Source organism: Pteronotus mesoamericanus, unplaced genomic scaffold (assembly GCF_021234165.1).
Source record: "Pteronotus mesoamericanus isolate MK-2021 breed Mesoamerican mustached bat unplaced genomic scaffold, CSHL_Meso_final contig_82, whole genome shotgun sequence".
NCBI lineage: Eukaryota > Metazoa > Chordata > Mammalia > Chiroptera > Mormoopidae > Pteronotus > Pteronotus mesoamericanus.
The window spans coordinates 11,460,047-11,486,954 of record NW_026555265.1 but is presented as its reverse complement, the minus strand read 5'-3'; positions in this window follow the sequence as shown (position 1 = coordinate 11,486,954).

Genomic DNA, 26,908 nt, shown 5'->3' with positions numbered 1-26,908 from the left:
GGAATAGAAAAACCACCAAAGACCCTTTAGTCCATGGAGAACTGCAGAGAAGCCTTTTCAGATCCTAGATTGGATCTTTGATCATTCTTGACAGTATTTTATATATTCAGTCTTTTGCTACATCCTGTTGATTCTTTCTTTGAACTTTAAAAAATTCATTTCATGTCATTTGCTCTGTTCACAGCTTAGGTCCAGCTGTAGTTTCCAAAATGTCTGGATGACTACAACATTCCCTTAGCTAAATTGACTAATGAGCCTCCTTGTGCGTAGTTATATAACTAATATAAAATATTGCTTGTACCAACAAATAAGGACAAAAGTACAAAACAATATTGCCCATGATGGTAAAACTCAAATTCACATTCTTAATTTAGAATCTCTATGTTAAGCATACCTTACCTACTAAGTTCTTTATACCAGTTCTTTCCCAAATGAAGTTAAATAGTCAGACTGATCTTTTTGTAGTCACAATTCTTAACCATGATGTTTATACACAAAAGGATGTATTGAATAAATAGTAATTAATTGTTACTAACAAAATTTAAACATTAAATTTTCATTGATAACATACAGGCTCATATTAACAAATCAAATACACAGAGAAATTTCTTAGTATCAGACTCTACTAATGATATAGACAGAAACTCAGAGAAGTCTGAGAGTATCATCATAGTTCCTCAGACCCCGTCTTATTACATTAAGGTTGACTTTAGTCCATATTTAACCTATGAGGTGCAAAATGGTAAGTACGGGATATCACTTACACAAAAGACTTCAATCATGAAACAACTCCAAAAATTATATAGATTTACCTTCCTAGCAGGTTATGACTCAAGAAATTCATAAATTCTAGATGTATTTACTATAAGCAAGCTACAGAGCCCAGGCATTCCTATTAAATACATTTTGTAAGTAAAGACTTCATTATCTTTCTGATATCAAATATCTTCAGAGATTTGACATGGTCATTTCATTCCTTTACTTCCCAGAAACATCAATCCCTTGGAAAGAAGAATGGTTTGCAGATAGTCACTAATAATTTTGGTTCCAATTTACAAGTAGTTAATTCTCATATTTCAATAAAGCCTCTTGAGTGGGAGAGAAACAGGCAGGTTACAGGAAGGCCCCTGGGAATAACAAATAACTGAGTTCACCATTATGTCCACATGCATATCCATTCATATAACCTACTGGATGTCTGTGGCATCAAGAAAACAAAGCTGGAAATGGTCAGTTTCCTAAAAGAGGTTGTCATTTTTCATATTTTCAGAATCTACACATTTAATGGGAACAGATGAAATCACCCCAGAATATAAAACAATGGAGACTAGAGGATTGTAAACCCATGAAAAGTCCATGCTGCATGTATAAAGAGTCAAATTGAAATATTTAAATTTTCTGCTGCCCACCCAAAACAATTCTATAAAATATTTTTAGTGAGACAACAACAAATTGTCATTCCAACAAAGAGCCCTTTAGGTTTCATGAGTTTAGAAAAATTATTCAGAGTCTAATTAACAAACCATTTATTTAGGTATATAATAATGAGTAAGGCATGATCCCTCATGAGAATATCAAGTTGTTTTCTTTTTTTTATTGTTGTTCAAAAGCAGTTGTGTCCATTTTCCCTCCATTACTCTCCCTTCCACATTCAATCCTCCGCCCCAAACTTGTTATCTGTGTCCATGAGTCATTATACACGTCTTTGATGCGCCTTCTCCTTCTTTCCCCATTATCTCTCTCCCTTCTGGTTACTGTTGGTTTGTTCTCTATTTCCGTGTCTCTGGTTCTATTTTGCTTGCTTGTTTGTTTTGTTGATTAGGTTCCACTTATAGGTAAGATTATATGGTATTTGTTTTTCACTGCTTGGTTTCTTTTTTTTTTTTTTTAAGATTTTATTTATTTATTTTTAGAGAGAGGGGAAGGGAGGGAGAGAGAGGGAGAAACATCAATGTGTGGTTGCCTCTCGCATGCCCCCTATTAGCCGCCTAGCCCACAATCCAGGCATGTGCCCTGACTGGGAATTGAACCAGTAGTAACCCTTTGGTTCTCAGGCTGGCACTCAGTCCACTTAGCCACACCAGCCAGGGCCTGCCTGGCTTATTTCACTTAGCATAATGCTCTCCAATTTCATCCACGCTGTCATGCAGGGTAAGAGTTCTTTCTTTCTGCTGTGTAGTTTCCCATTCTGTAAATGTACCACAGTTTTTTGACCCAATCATTTACTGATGGGCACTTAGGCTGTTTCCAGCACTTGGTTGTTGTAAATTGTACTGCTGCGAACATTGGGGTATAGGGAAAGGCTAATTATTTCATGACTGTGATACCAAATAGTCACCAGAACTGGTTTATAAGCTGCTTAAGCAATAAATGACATTTTTTATTTTGTTTGCCCTTCAGATTGGCTGCCAGTTGATCAATAATCAGCTATGGTTTGACTTCTGACTAATTTTTTTTTAATCTTCACCTGAAGACATTCTTTTTTTCATTGCTTTTAATGAGAAAGACAGGGAGAGTAAGGAACATCAATGTGAGAAAACATCATTTGCCTCCCATAAGCACCGAGACCATGGATGGAACCCAAAACCTTTTGGTTATGGGACAATGCTCCAAACAACTGAGCCATACCAGCCAGGGCAATCACTGACTGCTTTTACTGAGCACTTGGTTTTGAATATATTTTATGATTCTAGAACATTTTAACCAAATAGGTATTTGCATAAAATTATTATTTTAGTTTCCTGCAGCTTCTGTGACAAATTATGTAAAGGTAGTGGTTTAAAATGACAGAAATTCATTATGTTACAGTCCTGGAATTCAGAACTCCAATGATAAGGTTTCAACAGGGACACATTGGCAATTGGTCTACTTTGACTTGGGTCCCCTAAAACATTGTTGCAAGGGTGCACCTGTCAATCTGAGAAGAAGAGTCATGTAATTTAGTTCATTTTTGGGGCTCAAAGGTTGAATTGTTGGTTATAGGACACTTTCTAGCCTCTGTCTAGTCAAATAAACTGCCTAGTAAGCTGAGGACTCATAGGCATACATTTTTACCAACTGTGGTGGTCATTTTCTTATTTTTCATGAATTGGTCAGTATCCAGAATATCTGCTTTAAAAAAAATGTAGCCCTGGCTGGTGTGACTCAATGGACTGAGTACCGGCCTGCAGACCAAAAAGCTGCTGGTTCGATTCTGGGTCAGGATACATGCCTGGGTTGAGGGCTAAGTTCCCAGCTCGGGGCGTGAGAGAAGCAATCAATTGCTGTTTCTCTCACATATCAGGTTTCTCTCTCTCTCTTTCTGCTTCATTCCTCCTTTCTCTAAAAATAAATAAATAAAATCTTTAAAAAAGTACAAAATATCTGGAAGAAATTCTGGATATTTTCAAAAACTCATAGCATAATCAAACTTTTGAACTTATTTTGGTAAAAGGTACTTTTTTTCCTTAAAATAACAGTGGATGTTATAGAAAATTTTTGACATGTGAAAATCAACAAACTAATACATTACAGAGGGAGCTTTAGGAAAATTAGGAGATATAATGCACAATAGTCAGGTCTTTAAATCAAATCATGAGAAATATAACTCTGTAACAGTCTCTCTCAAATCATTTTCTTTTTAATCTCCTGAGTCCTACCCATCCTGCCTCGCTTTCTCCCTCAGCTTTAACAATGCACTCTGCCTGTGCTCCTTCTTTTGTTTATGCTTCTTCATCTGACCTCCAAATGGATTTACTCTTTCTTTAGAGTATCTGCAGGAAAATAACAATGTTATAAAATCGTTACACTCTAAGGCAAATCTTTATAAACTGAATTTAAACCCAGTTCTAGGTCTGAGTGAAGTGCTTTAATTAAGGACTTCCTTAAACTTCAGAAAGATAGAGAGAAAATTATTGAAAAATTCAGGAGTATTAGATGCCTAGTGTTCTGGATCATAACAAATTAGGTCATTTAATCAATAGCCATTTAAATTAGAGAGAAGGAGGGGGAGATAGGAAGTGAAGACGGGAGTCATGGAGAGAGAGAAAGGTGAGGAGGCTGGGGGACTGGGGGATTTGGTGAAAAAAATGAAGGGATTGAGAAGTACAGATTGGTAATTCCAAAGGGTCATGAGGATATAAAATACAGCATGGGAGAATATAGTCAATAATATTGTAATAACTATGTCTGGTGCCAGGTGGGTACTGAAAATATTGGGGGGAGCACTTAGTGAAGTGTTTGGTTGTCTAACCCCTATGCTGTACACCTGAAACTAATATAAAATAATATTGACTGTTAACTGTAATTGAAAAAAAGTTAAAGATAACAAGTTAAAATTACAGGAGTAGGAAAAAGATTATAAATAGCTCAGCTCTTTTAAAAAATAAATTGAGACGGAATTAAAGAAATATACTATCTAATTCAATTTCAACAGCTTTTCACTTAAGGGCATATTCCACAGTTAGGAAATTAAGATGAGAAATTGATTACAAGAAATAGCGTTATGGGGTCTTCTGCTGTGAATATAATAGCTGAATAAAAGAGAGCTTTTGACTTTCTCAGAAACAGGAAAATAAGTAAATAAAATTAAAATACAAAATTGCCAATTAAGAAAAAACACAAAAATATAGCCAATCATTTCTAAAGAAGTCTTAAAATATAAACAAGCTAGATAAAACAACTGGTTTCCACAATAAAAACAAAAACTATTCTGTTCTTAAAAGTTGTGAGCCTGTGAATGTGGACCTGTATGGAAACTGCAAACAAAGTCTCATTGGAAGAAGGAATGTCCCATGTTGCACAAGAAACAAAAAGGCATTTGTACTGAATCTGCCCAAGTATGCTTTGAGGGCAACATAGCACTCAAAGTTTCTGTATTTTCTCTAAATTTTCAAGAAATATTATTTATAAATACAGATGGACAATAATTGATGCCTCTGCCATAGACCATCAGATCTTCTGAGTAAATTTTGAGGTGATTTTACTAGACAGCAGGATGGCAAGTTAACCAGTATTATAAAGAAGGAAAAAAAGGAACTTCTTTAAAATAAACATGTCTAACTGTGCCAGAATGTGAAGTAACAGAATAAAAGATAAGCTTGAATATGGATAGTAAGTTGTAGACTTGACAGGGAAATGAATTGCTGCCTTCATTTGCTAGAACATTCAAGTATATCACATTTCCAACTTTCTTGAATCTTTTTCCAAGTCCAACCTGTAACTCATTTGGTGAACATCATCAAAAAGAGGTATCTTTCATCTTGTGATATAACAGTCAAATGTAGTAAGTTTAATTTACTTTTAAAATCAATCTTTCCAATAATGTACTATAGAAAGATGACAATCTTTTTAAAAAGTCTTCTTCAACATGATCAGATTACTGCAGATCTTGACATTAATATACATACCCTATATGTGGTTCAAAAGTAAACAAATGAAAAACAGAAGAATCATCTATGGTTCTAGAATCTATAAGGTAAAAAAAATACTTTATGGATACAAAGTATGTGGAGCAGTACATATAAGAATCCAGATTGATTTTTCCAAGGTAATCAAAATCTTTTCATCTGTACATGAAAGGTTAGGCTGTGATCTAAGATTATTACTAGCATGACACACATCAGTAACCTGCTCCGTGTCATAGCCTGTCTCCTGATATGGTATAAATGACATATTCTCCTTGCCTCAAATTTCAGCCTTAGTAAAATTAACTACAGTATATAAACATTCATCCTAGTCATTAAATCTTATGGTACCATATGTAGTTTAATTCCTATTGCTAATTGAAAACAGTCAATATGTTTTAGGCAATTGACTGATTATGAAAAGTTGTTACTTTTTCTTATTTCTACTATTATCCACAGGTACAACACTCTCAATCTGTTATTTCTATTATCCTTAACTATGGAGGTATTTCATAATTAATTTTCTTTCTGAGGATTCAGATATATCCCTGTACAGAGCCTGATATTTTTTACACTATCTATGAATTAGAAGTCATATTTTTTGTTTTGTTGTCTTATTTTAAAAATTAAAAGTGATGTTGCCAGCCTGATGACACAATAACTAACCTTTTAAAAATTCTAGTCTTCATCAGAAGTCAATCAACTCCAATAGCCACAATTATGGTGTTTTTAAGAGCATGCCAAATTACTAAAAATAAAAGTGTAAATATATACACTAATCTATATGCAGTGTATTATTGAATGATTATTGCTTGATGCTTTGAGGCTACCAAAGAAATTGTTCCAATAAAAGTAGTTGATCATAGTAAAAGAGATACCATGGTATCTAGAAAAAATACTTTAGCTGATAATCATACTAAACAAGCATCTATAACTAAAGTTTTTTTGATGTAAAAAAAGATAAATACATATAGAAATATAGGGACCTCATTATATACACACAGATGTGGACTCAATTGAATAAATATATTTTAAAATGATTGAGTTGTCAGGTTCATAAAATAAGATCTGGCAAAGCCAGAATGGCTGCCTAGTAGTACCAGATTTGTTGAAAAATTTGCCGTGAGACTATCTGTCACAATTGACACAAATTGATCATGATATTAAATAGTAATAACAATTTTTAATAATAGAGAATATAGTCATAGTATGATACAACTTAAGTTATGTAAAACCTGTAATAGTGTTGCATAGAATGGAACCATATCCTAAAGCATCCTTCGAGCTTCTCTAAATGGAGTTTATAATATTGCTTTTCTCTGTGATTTATAAAAATAGTCTATTAGTAGTATATATATTTTGGATGAATTGAAATATTATAATATCAAAACCACAGCACTTAGAGTGGAATAAAACAATGATAGATACCATGTTTCTTATCAAAGATGTTCCACATTATCTACTCAGGGGAACACATATTACTGGGATACTTATCATGAATTATGCAAACTTGTCCTTTTGTTCACAAACTTGGCTCATTATTTTCAAACTCTGGAAAAATGGGAAGAACCTTATAAAAATAAAACACGACATTTGGTAGTTTTAACGGTGACTCTAGATAGAACAACCAGAAAAGGAAAATCAACAGAGGTTGACTATTGACTGAACATCCTTAGAACAAGTTGATGCCTTCCCTAAGTAGATAATTTTCACCTAAAGCCAAAGGAACACCCAAAATTACTAATTTTCACATTCATCTTTTTTACTTTCGCCACATATAAGTATTTCTATTTAACATGTTTGTGTGTGTATGTGTAATTTCTCTACATTTAAGATTTTAAATATGTTCTATGAGACTAACAGACTATTCCAAATAGATGACTTTTTATCATCCTCAATTTACGAAGTCTTCTTAAAAAGACACTAAAGAGTTAACACTCTTCCTGGGGAAAGAGGTAATAGTCAATGATGAGACCCTGGAGAACAGTGTTCTTATCCAGAGCATTTAGAAAGCCTGAGATGGTCATCAGCAGTTTGTCTAACCCTGGCTGGTGTGGCTTGGTTGGTTGGAGTGGCATCCTGTAGTCAAAAGGTTGCGTGTTTGATTCCAGTCAAGGCACAAGCCTGTGTTGGGGGTGCAATCCCTGGTCTGTGTACGGTAGGCACCAATCTTTGTTTCTCTCTCATGTCGGTGTTTCCTACCTCCCTTCCTTTAAAACGATCTGTCTATCATTTTGTCTAACATAATTGATATTTCAAGTTAAAACTTCTGGTCCCAAAATCAAATTTCAATTTCTTAGATGAACAACAAAATAGCCTTTGCTTTTTCTTTTGGTCAGCCCTGGGAAATCTGCACAATTGTAACATTTCACGTTGTATCTGCCTTAACACTAAAGGTAAAATTATATAATCCATATCTAAGTTAGAAGAAAAAACAACCTGGTTGTATAAGATATACTGAAGAAGTTATTGGGTCTTGTTTTGCTGGTCATACCTGAGTAATCTTAGATCATGTTTATATAGAGGAATCCAGTTACTCAATGTCTGCATATGAGATTTAAATATATCTCTATATACACTGTTCAAAGAATTCAACGAATAATTAAAAGACAAAAACAGAATGAAATTATAAACAGACTGAAGCATAAAATTAGTCCTTTATAAAACAAAACAAAATATCATGTTCAAAGAGAATTGACAAAAAATGGTTAAAATCTAGTTATTTCTTAATATTCTCGACTGCAGTTTTAGCTGAAGAAACATGAAAAAGGAAGAGGTGGGATTAAAAAGAAGTTTCCATATCCCAGGGAAAACTGATTGTTCTTTAGCTAACATAATAAGTGGATATTAGTTAGATACCTGTTTATTAATGAAGTATATTTTCATAGTTATAAATCTACTAAAATCCAATGTGAATTTCTATTTAACAAATAACAATTTTTTTCTCATTGGGCAAAACTCTGGAAGTGAATCAATCAGCAACAGCACCTCATTCTATTTATTTATTTATTTATTTATTTATTTATTTATTTATTTCAGCCAATCTTAAGTGGATTCCTTCCAGTGAATGGGCTGCTATAACAGCCTCACCTGAATAATCACAAATCTATAGTTGACATTAACTCATGCCTCTAAAAATTAGTCAGTCTCAGAATATAAATGGCCTCAAAAGCCATTTGGGTTGCTTTACTAAGTATTATAAAGTTATTTTTTCCTTTTCTTCTTTTTAAGCAGAAGGACGGGAAGCATATTTATTATCAAAGTCACTTTTGAAACTAAACAGTAACTGTGAAAGAGAAATTGGAGTTGGGAGAAATAAGAGAGAAGGAAAATAGTTAAGAAAAGTTGTTGCAACAGTCTGTGAAAGTTTATTAGAGGTTAAAGTAAAGCAGTAGAAATGCAGATAGAGAGGATGTGGTGCACTTTAAAAGAAAGACAATAAATTGAGTTCATGGGTAATTTGGAAAGTTTCTTTTATTCAGATTTTATCAACACAGTTCTAGGTTGATAAAAAGCACGTGATTATATTGATTTATATCCTCTGTCAAGATTAATTGCTGAGACCAGAGCCAATTTCAGTGTATTAATAATCACTTATTCTGTAAAAAACATTTACTAGTCATTAATTTTAACTGCTTTGGGAAAATATTTTTCCAAGAGTGGTACTTAAAGCAGTTTAGTGGACTTAGCTTATAATGGTCAAATCTTGGAATCAAATGAGAATGGATAATGATGAAAATAAATATATTTTTTTAAAGTAGCTGCGGTAGTTCTACATTGTCAGCTCAACTTTGACTCTAGTACAACCTATGCTTGTTGCAGTCATCAACAGATCCCTTTGATCACCTCCTCACTTTTTGAAGATCATATCTGCATCAGTCTCTATCTAGAGCACAGAATCCCTGACAGTATCTTTCCTTCTTTGTTTAATTGAATTTATTGAAAACCATACAGGTTTCAAATCTACAACTTGACAAAACATCATCTGCACACTTCATCATGTGCCCATTGCCCCGGGCAAGGTCTCTTTCAGTATCCATTTACCCCATTTTGCCCACCTCGCCCACCTCCACCTACCCCTACTTCCCTTTCCCTCTGGCTATCAATATCACCACACTGTCGTCTGTTTCTATGTGGTAGAGAGCAGTTGTGTAGTCCACAAGCTGTGTGCCAAAGCTGAACACTACCTCAGTCTCCTGAGTGTGCAGTACCCTCTCTGGTGGTGGCAATCTGTTAGTAGTCACCTTTCCAATTGTCAAGGTCTTACGCAAACCAGCAATGCATGACCTCCTGGTCACCAGATCCAAGTGAACAAGGGACCTACCCTGGCATAAGCTACAACATTCAGGGCATCAGCTGCATGTAAAATTTTCCTCATGGAGATAACGCTCTGTAGCACGACAGAGTGAGAGAATGAAAACTGTACCCACTATACAAATTCTCTGAAAAGGATTACAGTTGGCCCCTAAATTGTATTTCATTAAAAACCTGTTGCTCATGTCACAGCCAAGATGATTAGCTAAGACTGAGCTTCTATGTCTGTTGTCTCCTGTTATGCTCTAGGGATGTTTGCTGCTTAAGTATTCTTTCTCCAATCCTGGCTAGGTTGCTCCGTTGGTTAGAGTGTCATCCCAATAGGCCAAGGTTGTGGATTTGATCTCCAGTCAGGGTACATACAAGAATCAGTCAATGAATGCATAAATAAGTGGAACAAATCAATGTTTCTCTCTCTCCCTCCCTCTCTGTTTTTATCTCTATCTATCTTTATCTCTGTCTCTGTCTCTGTCTCTTTCTCTCTATCATATCTATCTCCTTTTTTTTTCTCTTTCTAAAAATCAATAAGTTAAAATAATTTTTGCTCTGAAGGTTATAGTCTTGTCCATCTGGAAAATACTGGTTGGAGCACAGCAAAAGGACTATATAAAGATTGTGCCCACCAGTCTCTATCCCCAGAGAGTATTGCAGCAGGCTCCTAGATGTGTGTGTTAAATTAGATACCTGACCCTCAGCCAACACTTTAATATAAGCTGGTAGGTCCATAGTACAAGCTTGGATACTATTGGCTGCCTCTGGGCTGGGCCCTGGGACAGGCAAGTCCAAGTGCATAGGCCTATTAAGAGCTATTTACCAGATTATTACAATCTCGTCCGCCTTGGCCCTTGAGGCCTGATCATTTTCAGTGAGATGTTTTGGGGGCTTGTCTTTCAGCTGTAGGTTTTAATACCTGAGGTGCGCCATGTGCAATGTGAACCCTTACCTCCTTATGAAGATACTCCTGGCTTTGAGCTGGCTCCTGATTGTGGGTCACCATTTTGAGGGTGGGATCTATGGCTTTGATGTGGTTTTCTTCTCATGTGTCTCATGTGTGGTTATCATTTACCTGCCTTTAGGTTTTCTAAAAGAGGAGATTGTGCTACATGTAGCTGTAGACTCACTGTGTCTGCAGAAGGAGCTGAGTTCAGAATCTCCCTTCATTGCTATCTTGAACTGAAATATCCAGCTCATATTTAAAATGTCTATTCAATATCAATAGTTAGTGTCAAAATACATCTCTAATTAAATTCCTGATCATTCTCCAATTCTGACACTTTTATTAAAGTAAACCCAGTAAAAGCCATTATTTTGTTTCAGTTGTTTCAACATGAAATGATTACAATTTTTGATTCCTTTCTTTCTCACACACTTTACTTCTAGGCTATCAGCAGTATTGTTAGCTACATAGACAATTTTTTTTTCAAGAATGTAACTACTATTTACCACATTAACTGCTAACAATCCAGTTAATCATCGCCATAGCCTTCTAACCAATTTCCTTCCTTCTGTCCTTTCTCAATTGTAATCTGTTTTCTATACTGTGAGCAGAGTCATCATTTTAAACTATAAATCTAATCATGTCACTCTTCCTCATTAACTATTCCAAAGATTTTCCTGTTTGTCTCAGAATAAAAGGGAAATTTCTTTCAATGGCCCAATATTAAGATAATGCTAACTCCTGTGTCAAACAGAGCTAGGGATGTATAATGGTTAAAATGTGATAGATGTTTATTCTTCAGTTTCATAATTCCCAAACATATGTTTCTGATTGAAAGGTACTTCTCTGTTGTGGTTCAAGGCCACAAAATCAAACTTATGTCTTCACCTTGTTGAGAATGTGGCCTCCATGGTCACTGTGTTTATGTCTTATCTATGACAGCAAATAGGGAAAGAGCATGATAACCAAGCCTGGCAGAATTTTATAAGCTAAGACTAGAAATAAAAAAAATATCACTCACGTCACATTCTTTTGAGTGTGTTAGTCACATGGCTACATAGAATAGCAACAAATTCTTAAAAAAAAAAAAAAAAACAGTTTTTATGCCCAGGCAGAGTAGCAATTCACATTGGTGAGCCAACAGCCAAATGTCCCAAGACTTTACATGACATAGTTCAGTTTCAACTCTCTGAGCAATATCCTACCATTCTTCCCTTTAGATATTCAATCACACACCTTGGCCTTCTTACTTTTCTCAATCAATCTAAATGTGCCTGATGTCCTTGTGTTTAATGCTCCCTTTACTTTGAGTGCTTATCTCCCAAATTGGTACGTAACACCTACCTGTAGGTCTGTGAACTTTACTCAGATGTCACCTAATCAGCCAGATTATCTCTGATTCTCTGAATATAAACTAGAAATTATAAGCACCAGTACTATCACACCCTACTATCATTAGTTTTTCTCTATAGAATTTATGTCCATTTGTTTATTTATTTATTTTGCTTGTTTTCTGCTGTTTTATCCACAGGACCTTAAACATATAGTAACAAGTCACTAAATTTTTACTAAAATTACAACAAAAGAATAGATTAATAAATGTACATCTTACTTGATCCTGTCAACTTTAACATATTACTTTCAGTATCTCAATATTCTAATTACTACAAAAGTAGGGATATATCTTCAAATGACCTTTGTCTCTATATACAGAGTTATCAAAATGACAGGTTTTCCTTTATTTGTACTATAATAGTTCCCAAGGTAGAAGTAGCTGAATTTTTATGTTGGCTGAAATAACCTAGGCTTGAGGGTTGGTCAATGGATTTGAGGTTAAATAGATTAATTATATAACTATAAAAATAGTTCTTCACTTTAAATTAAAACTTGCCCCAAACTTTTTAAAAAAGTATTTTATTCGTTTCAAAAGCCTATTTACATAAAAAAAATCAACAACAACAAAAAAAACTCAAGGTAATTAAATAAAATACCTAGAAATAAACATACAAAGGATGTGAAATACTCATATACTGAAAACTACATGACGTTAGTAAAAGAAATTGGATAAGACAAAAACAAGTGAAAGGATACTCTGTGTTCTTGAATTGCAAGAATCAACAGTTAAAATTTCCATATTACCCAAAGCAATATGATGATTTAATGCAATTTCTGTCAAAATCAGTAAAATCACCTGGGAATGATGCTTTCTGGTTTTGAAAGTTTGTTAAAAATTGACTAAATTTCTTTAATAGACATAAACCTATTTATGGGTTTCTCCTTTTGTGAATTCCAATAACTGTGTCTTTAAAGTAATTGATCCATTACCAAGGTTATCAGATTTGTGGGTATAGAATCATTGAACATAATATTCATCTACTATTTTATAATGGTCATAGGATCAGTAGTGAGTCATCTTTCAGTTCTCATATTAGTAATTTGTGCTCATTGTCTCTCTTTCTCCCTTTCATCTCATTTCTTCCTTCCTCCCTTCCTTCCTCTTTGTCTTTCTCTTCTTTTCTTTTTCTTTCTTTTCTTTTCTTTTCTTTCTTTCTTTTCCTTCCTTCCCTCCTTCCTTCCTTCCTTCCTTCCTTCCTTCCTTCCTTCCTTCCTTCCTTCCTTCCTTCCTTTCTTTTCTTTCTTTCTTCTTTCTTTTCCTTCCTTCCCTTCTTCCTTCCTTCCTTCCTTCCTTCCTTCCTTCCTTCCTTCCTTCCTTTCTTTCTTTTCTTTCTTTCTTCTTTCTTCTTTTTTGTTTCTTTTTTTCCTTTCTTCTTTTGCCCAAATAGAGGTTTATCACTTTTATTAAACTTATCAAAGAACCAGTTTTTGGTATTATTGATATTTCTTTATTAATTTCCTATTTTCAATTTTAGTGATTTCAGTATTTCTTCTACATGTTTCAAAGTATTTGCATTTCATCCTTTAGTTCCTTTAGGTGGCAGCTTGGGTTATTGATTTTATACTTTTTATTTATTTTAAATATATGTATCCATGCTATAAATTCCCCATAAGCATCCCACAAACTTTGATGTTGTAGCTTCACTTTTATTTAGTTCAAAATATTTTAAAATTTTCTCTTGAGACTTCTTCTTTCCAGTGATATAAAAGTGTGCTATTTAATCTCCAGGTATTTTGAAATTTTCCAACTTATTCTGTTTTTGACTTAGACTAATTTCATTGTGGCCTGAAAGCAGATAGTGAATGACTTCTAGTCTTTTAAATTTGTTGTCGATTTTATAGCCCCAAATGTGGTCTATCTTAGTAAACTTTCTGTGCAACATTGAGAAAAATGTGACTGTAGTGTTGTTGGATGAAGTAATCAGTAAACTGAATTAGACTCAGTTTATTGATGGGGCTTTTCAGTTCAACTACATTTTTACTGATTTTCTATTGGATCTGTTTATGTTTGCTAAAGGAGTGTTGAAATTTTCAAATTAATGTCTTCTTGCAGTTCTGTCAGTTTTTGCATCATGCATTTATCAGTGCATAAAAATTATCATATATTCTTGAAGAATTGAGTCCCTTTATCATTATGTATGTGCATCTTTACCCCTAATATTTCCTTTGCTTTAAAGTCTGCTTTGTCAAAAGTTAATATGGTTACTCCAGCTTCTTCTTTATTAGTGTTAGCACCATTATCTTCATCCCTTAACTTTTAATTAATCTGTGTCTTATATGTAAAGTGGGATTCTTCTAGACAATATTTAGTTGGGCCTTTTTTAAAAATTTACTGTGGCAGTCTCTGACTTTAGTTGTTATGCTTAGATCATTCCCATTGAAAGTGATTTGTTGATGTAACTAGACTCATATCTACCATGTTTGTAATTGTTTTCTTTTTGTTGCTCTTGTTCTTTGTTTCTTTTTAAATTCCTCTTTTTTTCTGCCTTCTCTGGTTTAACTGAGAATGTATTAGATACAATTTTTTTTGCTCCTTTCTTAGCATACCAAGTATTTCTTTTTAACGGATACTCCAGTTTTCAAAACACATTTACAACTAATCTAAATCTCCTTTAAAATATCACTGCATTATTTCATGTGTAGTATACGTAACTTAGAGTTTTCCTAATTTCTTCTTCTGATCCTATATAACATTTCTATCATCATTTCATTTATCCGTATGTTATAATCAGCCAATATGTTATTGCTATCTTTGCTTTGAACAAATAGTTATCTAGTAGATTAAGCAGACATAAGAAAAATAAAATACTTTATTTTTTCATATTGTTTATTTTTTTATATTGTTTTTGTTTTTTCATGTAAATATGAGTTCTGACACATTTTTTAATTGGTTTTTTCCCTCCTCAAAAGTTTAAGTGGGGACTAAATAGGTAATCTTTAACCCATTCACTGATTCTTAAATTTTTTGATGTCTGGTTAAGTATTTATTTTAGGGATTTATTTCATTCTTTAAGTACATGTTAATCTTTTAAGAGCAATATTTTTGTTTTTATTTTGTATATTTCTAAGTGTTTTTATTTATTTCAGATAAATTTAAATAGTTATTTTTTATCTTCTCTAGCTATGTTTTAAAAGGTAATTATTTATTTGTTGAGTAAAACTGACAAAATATGACTCCAAAATTTTTTTTATGTTACCCTATTTTGAAACTCAGAGACAATTTCTCTTTAGTTTTTATGATTAAATGCGGCAACAGTCCTATGCAATTTCTAAAATGAATTAAATACTCCAAAATATATACTGTGTTTTTCTTTGTTTGATCAGATTATTGATGAGAGTAATTATGTTTTAAAAAATACCTTCTATGTATATTTTTATAACTAGATATAATTATTAAAATTTCATAAACAAATATGCATAAGTGGCTGATCATTTTTATAACACTAAGCCAAGTTGGCTATATTAACAAATAAATTTCATAAAAATTTCATTGATTATGGCACTTTTTAATCACCTGATATTAAAGCTGTTCCATCTTCTCTCCTTAAGCTGAGTTTTCTCCAATGATTAATTGTCACTCTGAGATTTTTCAGAGTTTTTGTGCACTAACATGGTTCAGCAGGAACACATAAAGAGAATATTAACATGAGCAGTACTGTGGGAAGATTAAAGATTAAAAATGGCATTTAATTTTTTTATCCCTGGGAGGGCAAATTGCTCATGAGATGTTTTCTGTTCTCAGGTAGCAAACACAATAACTGTATATAATAGAAATGCTTTGGTTTGACTTAGCCCTGAACTTTTGCCTCATGAAAATTTTTAATGTGCTTAAGTGTGCTAAATTATTACATTGATTTGTCTTGGTTTACTTTAAGTCTTAAAAGTGGAGGTATGTTATAAAAGCAGAGGAAATAATAGTTGTTAAAAAACTTATAAAAACTTTGAAGAAAATATTTTTCTTTCTTCTTGCCTGTAATAGTCACAAGCCCACTGAGCTACCTGTACCATTATCTTTTCCAATGAACTGTTCTTTCAGCTCTAACTGTGGTATAAATAATGACTGTATTCTCAGAGTTTCTGTGTCATACTGTGCCTACCTATTTATACCATGTACAGATGGCCCCTGACTTATGATGACATAATTTACAATTTTTTGACCTTATGAACGTGTGGAAGCAATCCACATTCAGTAGAAACCTTACTTGGAATTTTGATCTTTCCCAGACTACCTATATGCACTAGCACACTTCCTAGTCATGCGGGCCAGTGGCCATGAACTGCAGTTCCCACTTGGCCCTGTGATCGCAATGGTAAACAACTAATACTCTACAGTGTTCATTTTTGCCAGATTTTTAGTTATTGTGTTTTGTGTTCTCATATTCTTTCATATTTCCAAAACCCATCTATGTCTCTTGCTTCTGGTGACAAGTAGAAGAGAGCAATTATTCCTGAGATGAAACTCAAAATAATTGCTCAACTCTAGCTAATGAAAATGTTCTGAGCATGTTTAAGGTAGGTTAGGCTAAGTCATGGTGTTTAATAGGTTACATGTATTAAATGCATTTTTAACATGATATTTTCAATTTATGATGGGTTTATTGAGATGTAAAACCATGGTAAATTGAGGAGCATCTATATTTTGTTGAATTTAAATGAGCATGTTGAGTCTTCCTGCTTTAAAATGTTCCTGGTTAGTAGCAAATTAACTATTGTACAAAAAAATAACAGTTGAAAGAGTTAGTATTTTTAAGCACTTTTTTGGCTTATGCTTTGGGTGTATTATTCTAATCTTCATAACAGCTTTTTAGAAGTTTAGAAAAACTATGACACATTAAGGAGCAGTTTAGTAATTATCCAGTAATAACTCAAGTTGGGATTTAATTACATATCTTATTCAAAACTCTAATTTTTCTCCAGAGAAAAATGTTGCCATAATCTTGAAAGATAACATAAGAATTATTAACTTAAACACAAAACAATAATAGAAGTAAATAATAGAGCTGAAATTTTAGTTTATGTTATATGGTTCTAAAAAGCCCTAACAAGAAAAATATTTGAACAGATAATGAAACAAATAAATAAAACAGTGTGTATGTGAGCAAAAAATGTTAGCTACTTAAGGAAAACCACCAAACTCACTGGCTGTCAGTAAGTGGCTATATTGCTAATTCACATGCATAATCCACAGAGCTTCCAAGCTGTTATTTTTGGTGATAGACAGGAAAAGTTTGCTTTTTGGAGTTATATGAGATCTGAGGCTGACAGTGTCGGTGCCACCTGAAATAGGATTCATTTTCTTGTCTTTCCTCCTAGCTAACAGAAAAGAAAGAAAATGGAGAATCAAACAAAAGACTTGTATGGGCAAGATTCAGAGTGATGGCTATCACTTTCATTCCCCCTCCTTTGGCAAGAACTCTGTGACATAACCATAAGTATCTGAGCAGGAGGCTGGAGTACAGACTCTGAGATAGGAATACAAGGGAGAAACAGCTTTGAGTGCCTAGTTGTTTCTGTTAAGAGACTGATCTTCTAATCAACAAATATCTATTTTTCCTCTAAGAATATACTCAGCACATGTCTGAAATAATCATAGTTCTATATGATTACTGCATCTGACTCAGTGTGTGTATTCAATCTTTGAAGGAACACTCTTTTTCAGTTTTAACCTCAAATCTGTGAAGAACCAGCAACCAAACTCATATCAGCAAAAAAGTACTAATACATTCACAAAATTGATACATGCAAGGATCCTACCTCCTGAGTGGTAAGTGGTAGTCTTTTCCACATTTGCTTTAGATCAATTTTGAGTAAACTTAAATTATAATAGTTTCTGACTTCTTTCAACCTTATAATCAACATTATAGTTGTTTGGTGGAGTCTGAGGGAAACCAAGTAGTAAAGAAGAAATTTTGTAAAATTAACAGAAGCTATGGCAGAGAACACAGACTCTAGAATTCAAAATTTAGTTATGTGTGTTTCTTTCCCTGAGATTAAAAGCAGAGACATTGTTCCACTTGAACACAGAGATGGTGTAGAGATCTAAAATATGTAAATACAAAATATGATGGAAACACACAGTGTCTGAATTAATACTAAAGACATTTTACAAGACTGGAATAATTTACTTTTTTGTTCAACAATGCATGTAAAAAATGCCATCATAATTCACGTTTTCAAGCATTAGATTTGCTGTGCATGTCCTTTTGTGTTTTTGAAGCATGTTTTTCAGATACATGAGATTGCAAATGACCTAAAATTCCTTGAGCATTATTTGTTATGCCACACCACAGTTTAAGTGTATTCTAAGGCCAGCAAAATGTTTTATAAACATGAGGAAAAATATATTTAGAAGACAATTCAAAACTGACATGAGGGTAATAGTGAGAGAGTTGGCATTAAAAATGTTTTCAGAGGCTCTGAGTAATGAGATACATATTTTTGAAGCATTTTTAATACAAGGTCAGGAAAGGATTGAGTCAATTTATCTCTCTGTGAGGGATATAGTCTTAAAAATTAAGATTAGTTATTTTAACTCGTTTGTCTAGACAGCTTTTGAAAACACATTTATTTCTATTTTACCATCTTGTTGATAGATATTTATAAAGTCCAAGGAATAGATCTACCTTAAAATGGAGATGAGGATAAGTTAATATTAGCAACTTATTGTATATCAGATCATATACTAGAGCCATTATGTTTTTCATTTAAACTTCTAAGTAAATATAATTATTGTATTTAATGAAAATGTTACTGACCTTCAGGTTTTGTGAGACCTGAAGTTTATATAACTTGTGTGGCCATGTATTTTGAAAATATATACATATATACACACACACACACGCACACACAGACACACAGAGAATACATACATATATATATATATAATTTTCTATACAGGAAGGATCTCATCTAGGTGAGAGGCATTAACGGTTAAGCTTCTAATAGCATGGTAAAATGGCCTCTACCCATCATAGAGATGAGAAAACTTAGTCTTAGAAAAGTTAAGTAACTTTCAAAGGAATAAATGGTAAAGCTCACAGTCAGGTCTTTGTGCTTTGAATCTATTGACCATGACATTTTAATTCCAACTTTGGATAACTAAAAAAATTAATCTAAAAAATAATGTGGAATGTGTATCAACCTTGGTAGATCAAAGGAGACAATGCCCAATTTGCCATTTCCTTTAGCCACTGGACTCAAATAGCCTTCTTTGTTTATGCAGAAATTCATAGAGATGGTCTGTCTCTACTCTTAGAGAAGTCAATTTATATTTTTATTGGGAGAATTATGACATTATATAATATTTACCTTTGTACCTTTTTTTCTCCTCCCCTCAAGTGAGAGCTTATCAAAGAAAGTTATTATATGTTATCAATCTACTTTTAATGCTTTGGATAGTGCTTGAATTAAAATATTGGTGCTTAATGACTATTTGCAATATATGCTCTTAGACTCAAAAGATGAAAATTTTTGTGAATAAAAATCCATAAACAATAGCTTATAGTTTTGATATAAAACAAATGATAATTGATATATTTGCAAATTAATAACACTACAACCTGTATTTTAAGCTTCTCAGAGTCAGAATGGGAGATTAATCACTAGACATTCTCTCAGAAATTTCATCTGAGTTCTTACACAGAAGTAAAAGAAAACTCTTTTTCCTTTATTCTACAGTTATTGTCACCTGTTTCACTTCCTCTTATTTGGTCATGGGTCCATATGAATGACTAATAACTGCAGGAAAAAGAGCAACTTTTCAAAAGAAGTGCAAACATAAGTAGGAAAAAACAATATATATTTATCACAGTGATGGCCTCAGGTAAAGTAAAAATGTATGCATAAAGTATATTCTGTAGTGCATATCACAATTTCTATAAGTGTGTTGCATACTTCAATTTTACTAATTCCTCACAAGGTATCTTTTAAATGCATATACATAAATTTCTCCATATTCACTACCCTTAATGTTGAAATCATTCACTATTGTCTTATACCCTTCCTGCTTATAATAGGTATTTAAGCATTACTCTGCTCTTATTAACTCTTAGTAACAGTATCTTTTTAGTCAATTTATATTAATTTTGAGTAGATTCTGTATATCTAACATACTGAAAATGTCATTAAGCACTCGGGACAAATTTTTAATGACTATTCATTCAAATTCCATTGTTACTTGCTAATGTTGTTTCTCATGAAAAAGATATAAAATGAGAAAAACAGCAATTAAAACATCCATGTAAATTTTGCTTTTCTTGAGTTTTCTTCAACAGACTTTGCAATTAATCATAGAGCAGTCAGTAGTGTGGCCATATATATTTATTATAGCTTTCTTTGAAAACCTTATGATTTTATATTCTATAAAATTTGTCTCAGAAGTTATATGCATAAATATATACTTTTTTAGTCTGGGGGATTTTAAATGGTGCAGATTTTTTTAAAGAATTTGAATATAAAGGGTTATATGTGACTTCATTACTTTTTTTCGTTGTCACATCTCTCATGTTCTAATTTTTTGTTAAGTTTTTTGACATCTCAAGTCCAGAATCAGGGATTAACACAAAACTATGCTTTATTCTCCAATACATATTATCCAAATAAAAATTTATAGTTGCTTTAAAAACATTCTTATGACCCTGGTGAGAATGAATTCCCATCTCTTCATTTTACAGTTTGTTTTACTCTAACACCCACCAAACTTGCCTTGTTACTCTTGGTGAAAAAAAAAATTGGGTTCTCTTCCTTCTATTAAGTTTAAAAATCAGTGAATTAATGTTTTGTTTTAATTTCTCTGAGAAAATTTTCACATTATACTATAAGGGTTATTTTTTAACATATAATCTCAGTTTCTTATAAAACTTAGTTTCTAAAACACTTTGTTATACTAGGAGGGAATCTCAGAAAAGAAGCACATTGATAATAATTTACACTTTTAGGAAATAGCTATTACTGAAATTGTTTTATTATTTATTCCAACTAATTACTTCCAGAAATAGAATTGATAGAATTAAATTAAATTTCATTATTTTAATATTAGAAAACAAAGGTTGATATATCTCATATCTGCAAACACACACCTTTTTTTCCCCCAAAACAGAACTTTAAAAATCAGACCTATGTTACTGATGAAATATTCCAAATGAATTTTATATAATTACTAAAAATATAAGCAAGTTGCTATCTTTCTTCCTCTACCACTCTCTTAGGAAAATAGTCTACATACAAATATTTATCACCAGAACAAAGGAGAAAGAAAGTGATGAGCTCTCTCCCCCAAAATGTAACACACAGTGTGAGTTTAACTAGGACAGATGATAGGAGCTTGGTATTTCAGTGTAAAGCCATTTGCATTTCGGTATTTGGGCTAATGGTTGATTTTCTTGCCATCCCTGTTGAGTGGAAATACCCAAGACAAATATACAGAGTTCTTATAGGATTTTCACATATATGAATGGATAACCACTTACTAACACATAAATGATAAAGATCAATATAGTGAATAAAGAATCTCTTATAAATGTATCAGTAATTACCTTGAATGTAAAAACACTAAATATATTAATTGAAGGGAGTATTAACAGACTGGATTTATGTACCTAATAAATGTATGCCGAGTACAAAAAAAAATTCTATGCCTTGGCTGGTGTGGCTCAGTTGGTTGGGATATTGTCCAGTAGACCAAAAGGTTGCAGGTTCCATTCCCAGTCAGGGCACATGCCCAGATTGCATGTTCAGTCCGTTGTCAGGGCGCATGTGAGAAGGCTACCAATTGATGTTTCCCCCTCACATTGATATTTCCCCCTCACATTGATATTTCTGTGTGTGTGTCTCTCTCTCTCTCAAAGCAATGAAAAAATGTCCTCAGGTGGTCAGGATAAAAAATAATTCTATATAAAGACATGGATAGATTGAAATTAAAAAAAAATATGGAGAAGATGTGCCCTGTGGAACTAACTTCCCAAAAGGCAGTGCTACTTATCAGGCAAATGGAACTTGGAGCAAATATTGTTGAGAGTAAAAAGGATATTTCATTTTGATAAAAGGTTAATTCACCAAGAAGACTCATTATACAATATGTGAGTTAAGAAAAAGGAAATTTCCAGGTCCATCCATGCTGTCACAAAGGGTATAATTTTTCTTCTTTTTTTACAGCTGAGAGGTATTCCGTTATTAAATGTCCCATAGTTGTTTTGTCCATTCATCTACTGATGGACACTTGGGCTGCTTCCATATCTTGGCGATTGTAAATAATGCTGCAATGAATGTAGGGGTGCTCATGCTCCTTCGAATTAGTGTTTTGGGTTTCTTTGGATATATTCCCAGAAGTAGGACCACTGGGTCAAAAGGCAATTATGCTAAGTGAATAAGCCAGTCAGTCAGAAAAAGGCAAATGCCATATTATTTCACTCATATGTGGAATCTAATGAACTAACTGAACTAACAAGCAAAATAGAGACAGAATCATAGATAGAGAACAGGATGAGAGCTATGGGGAAGTTGAAGGGATAGAGGGATCGAGCAAAAAGGAAAAAGGACTCATGGACATGCAAAACAGTGTGGTGATTGTGGGGGGAAAAAGGTTATAAGGGGGATAGATAGTAATGGACAAAATACAATTAAAAAGTTTTGAGTTGATAGAAAATCAACAAATAAAATAAAATATTGAGAAAAAAGAAAAAAGTAAACCTCATAATCTACAGAGGACATAATTGTATAGTTAGAAAATCTGAAATAATCTTTTAAAACAACTGTCAAAAATATTAGGTGAATTTTAACAAAATTCTGGAACAATGAACAAATATATATATATATACACACATATATATATGTGTGTGTGTATATATATATATGTATATACACACACACATATTTACACACACACACACACCGGAAACAAATATTTGGGATATAAATTATTAAATAGTCTTTATGATAACACTGAGCATATCATGTACCTAGTAATCAATCTATTGAAATATGTGCAAAGTCATCTCAGTTAAAACTAGAAAGTACCAATAAGAGAAAGTAAAAATTAGTGAAGAAATATACTGTGTTGATAGCCTTTAAGTCTGAATATTGCCAATAAATTTCATTATCTCATAAATAGAATAAGACTAGTATTTTTCTAATCAAAACCATAACAGACAAGATTTTTAGAAATTGGCAATCAGATTTTAAATTGTATACAGTAGTTTAGACTAGACAATCTTAAAATATGATCAATGTAAGCCTACACTAAAATATATCAAACAAAAAGGTACCATAGATTTTATTGTGGAAAATAGAAATTAATACTTCTAGGAACAATATAAAGCACTATATTCAAAAAATTAATGTCATTAATTGGTATTCTAATTATTATGCATAAAAAATAAATGGATTCATTGTATCTAATTAAAGCTAAGACCTGTTTATTGATAATTGATATTAAGAAACTTAAAAAAAAACATAGATTGGGAGAAAATATTCATGATACATTTTTTTTTACTATATAGTCATATCTAGATTAGTCTATAAAATGAGATAAAAAATTTTAAAGTCATTTAAAATGGGAAAGAACACTTGAATAGGAACAAAGAAGATAGACAAATGGCCAATGAGACTTTGGTTAAAAAAAGGTTTAAAATAATTACCCATAAAAAATTACAAATTATATACATAAGGGCATACCAATATATATCTATGACAATGATACAAACAAACAAATACTGCTCTGGTCAGTGTGGTTGGATTGTCATCCCATGGACCAAAAGATTGCAGGTTTGATCCCTGGTCCCAGGTCAGGGTACATACCTGGGTTGCAGGTTCAATCCCCATTCATGGTACACATGGGGTCAACCAATTGATGATCCTTTCACATTGGTGTTTCTCTCTCTTTCTCCTTTATTCTCTCTCTAAAAAAGCAATGAAAAACTGTCCTCAGGTGAGGATAAAAAACATAAATACCAAGAATTGGCAAGAATATACAAAAAAAGAACTTCATAAATTGGTATTTGTGTTATAAATTGGTACGAAGTTCTTCTATGAACAAAAACTAAACAAACATAAACCTAACTTCCAACCTGTGAATTCCACTCCTAGTTACATAAAAAAAGAATTAGTATACATATCAACTAAAAGAGAGAGAGAAGATTGTTCTTAGCAGATTTAATACAAGTAGGCCAGATTGAATATATACCAGATACCCATTAATCATAAATGGGATGATTAATGGGTATTTGGACCCATTGTGGCATATTCATTTAATAAGTTGTGGCATATTCATTTAATAGACTATGCAAATAATTATTTTTAAAAAAGAATCTTAGATAAAAATTATTTACTGAAAGAATATACACACAAAGGACTATACACTGTATGATGTAATTTATGCTATGTTAAAAAAGGCAAAATTGATATATGATGATGGAAGTTGGAATATAGGGATCTTTATATGAGAGGAGTATATTTTGGGTGAAGTAAATTGGGGAACCTCCAGGATGATGAGAATATTGCATATATTGGTTTGAGGTGATTATAAATTTTCTGAGCTTTATACCTTACATCTGTGCCTCTACAGCATGTAGGAAAGCTTCACTTTTAAAATATTAATAATTTGTCCTATCTATATATGTCAATATGGTTTCCTAAAACTCAGTTTCTCAGGAAGAAATAATTTGCCAAGTGCATATAAACATTACAGTTTAATTTATGTAAGAACAAATATTTTCACCAAATGTTCTTTTCTAATAGCTAGGGATAGATAATGAAGGTGTAGAAGAAAATATAAAACATAGATTAGCGCTGATGCTGGGGCTTAAGGTAACAGACTAACGTTGAGAGCAGTAGTTGAATGGATCATTAGCTTTATTTTTAGTGCTTTAAAGCTTTAAAAAATCATATCTAAATGTTAGTTTTATAAGTTTAAAAATATTAAACTGTTTAAGAAATAACTGTTATAATTTAAAATATAATTATTGAAATAAAACAAGACCGAGCAATACAAGTACTAGGAGAAAAAGACAAAGACATCTTCAAAAATGCTGTGCAAATGACAAAAGGATGGAAAATTTAAGTAAAAATGAAGAAGGCAATGAAGTTCTGTCCACAATTCCTGTTATAGTCTGGAGAGTGCTGGGCGTTGTCTAAAAGCTCCACTCTATCTCCTTTTGGCATTATGACTCAATTTACTTGTGTTTTGTTATTGGTTACAATCAGGAGGGACTGTTAAATAACTTCTTCTGCCCCTGTCTAAGTAAGTGGTCAGGTGCTCTAAGCAAACAATTTAAATGGCTCCTCTTTTAAATGATCCCCCTCTATAATTATAATTGTGTGTAAAGTGATAAAAAACTAACGATAGTTAGAATTTTTCATTCTGTTTCGTTTTTTAACATTCCAATGCTAGCTACTAGACAAAATCAGAAAGCAGGATGGTTTCTGTCATTTCAGAGCCTGTCCTTCAGTCTTTCTTTAGTGTTACAAGTATCCCAATAATGTACCCATTTTTTTCATTAAATTCACATATGACTTATAGCCGAATTTAATTCCAGGAGCTAAAAACAAATAATTTTCAATGATAAAACAACAAACAAAAATATAATAAACATTTTATAAAGAGGAAATAGAATATCAGAAGGAGAAAATGAGCTAAACAATAAAAAGACATATTCCACATCTGCATACACCCTGTAGAATACCTGTTGATTTAGGTGGAAACAATACTTATTCACTTTTAATCTATTTGTTTAAATATTTCTCATTTGAATGTAGTATTTTCATAATGCAAAGGCTTTAAAAGTGTAAATGCTTTTATCAAACTTGCAAGTATTAAGTAAATACAATGATCAAGAGCCATTCTTGAATAAAACTGTAAGTTAATGAAATCTATCAACTAAGTGATGAAACAAACATACAAACCAAAAAAAATTCAAGAATAGAAAGCTTCTGATAAAATAACTAGGGACAAATTAATGAAAAATTATTTTTATATTTGTGTTAAAAAATTAGTATAAAGCAAAAAAAAACAATTAGTTTTTCCTAGCAATGATATAAAACAGGGCCTAAAGACTTGATATGCTATTACTGAATACATATATAAATTTTAGGCTAAACACCAAGGTTGATGGAAGTTTTCTCAGGTCAATAATTGAGTAAAAATTAGGAAAAAATCAATGATTTTGCAATGATACTGACAAATGATTGAATCCCATCTCTCCCACTTAGTATCAACACACTCATGAGGAAGTCACATCTTATCTATAAAACAAGAGTAATGAATACTGCACATAATTGTGGAACAGAATCCAGAATTAAATTAATTAACATATATATGTCCTCTAGCTCCTTACCTGAAGCTTTGTAGTGACTGCCAGTTAAAGTACTAGTTGTTTTAATGTTGTATGGAGTTGGCTATATTGACAGTGTATAAACTTCAGGTGTTAATGAATATTTCAAATTACTTATCTCAGAATTATAGTTATTTACATTTCCTTTTGTTCATAATTTTCCTATGGTAGATATTTTTATTTACATAGCACATTTTGATAGTGATAAAGAGTTCAGAACAGACTTGGCTGAGAAGACATTGACAGGCTAACAAATTTTCTATCTCCTCTGGACGTGACTAGTACATAAACAAGCCCTTCGAAAATCACTTTTAAGCAGGGCTGACTGGCAGTTGTATAATTTTCTGATATTGACAAAGCAGTTATGTCAAGCCACTGCAATGTTTTTTGTCTTGAGCAGAATGCAATGACATGCATTTTTAACCTTAAAATCACATGAAAAGCAATTCCAGGCTGTAATTTTAAGTTGCTTGTTTATAGAGATAAAAACCTAACAAAACTCTGTGTGTCAAAGTGGTAATAAAACCTATAGATTCACAAAGTATTAATGATCA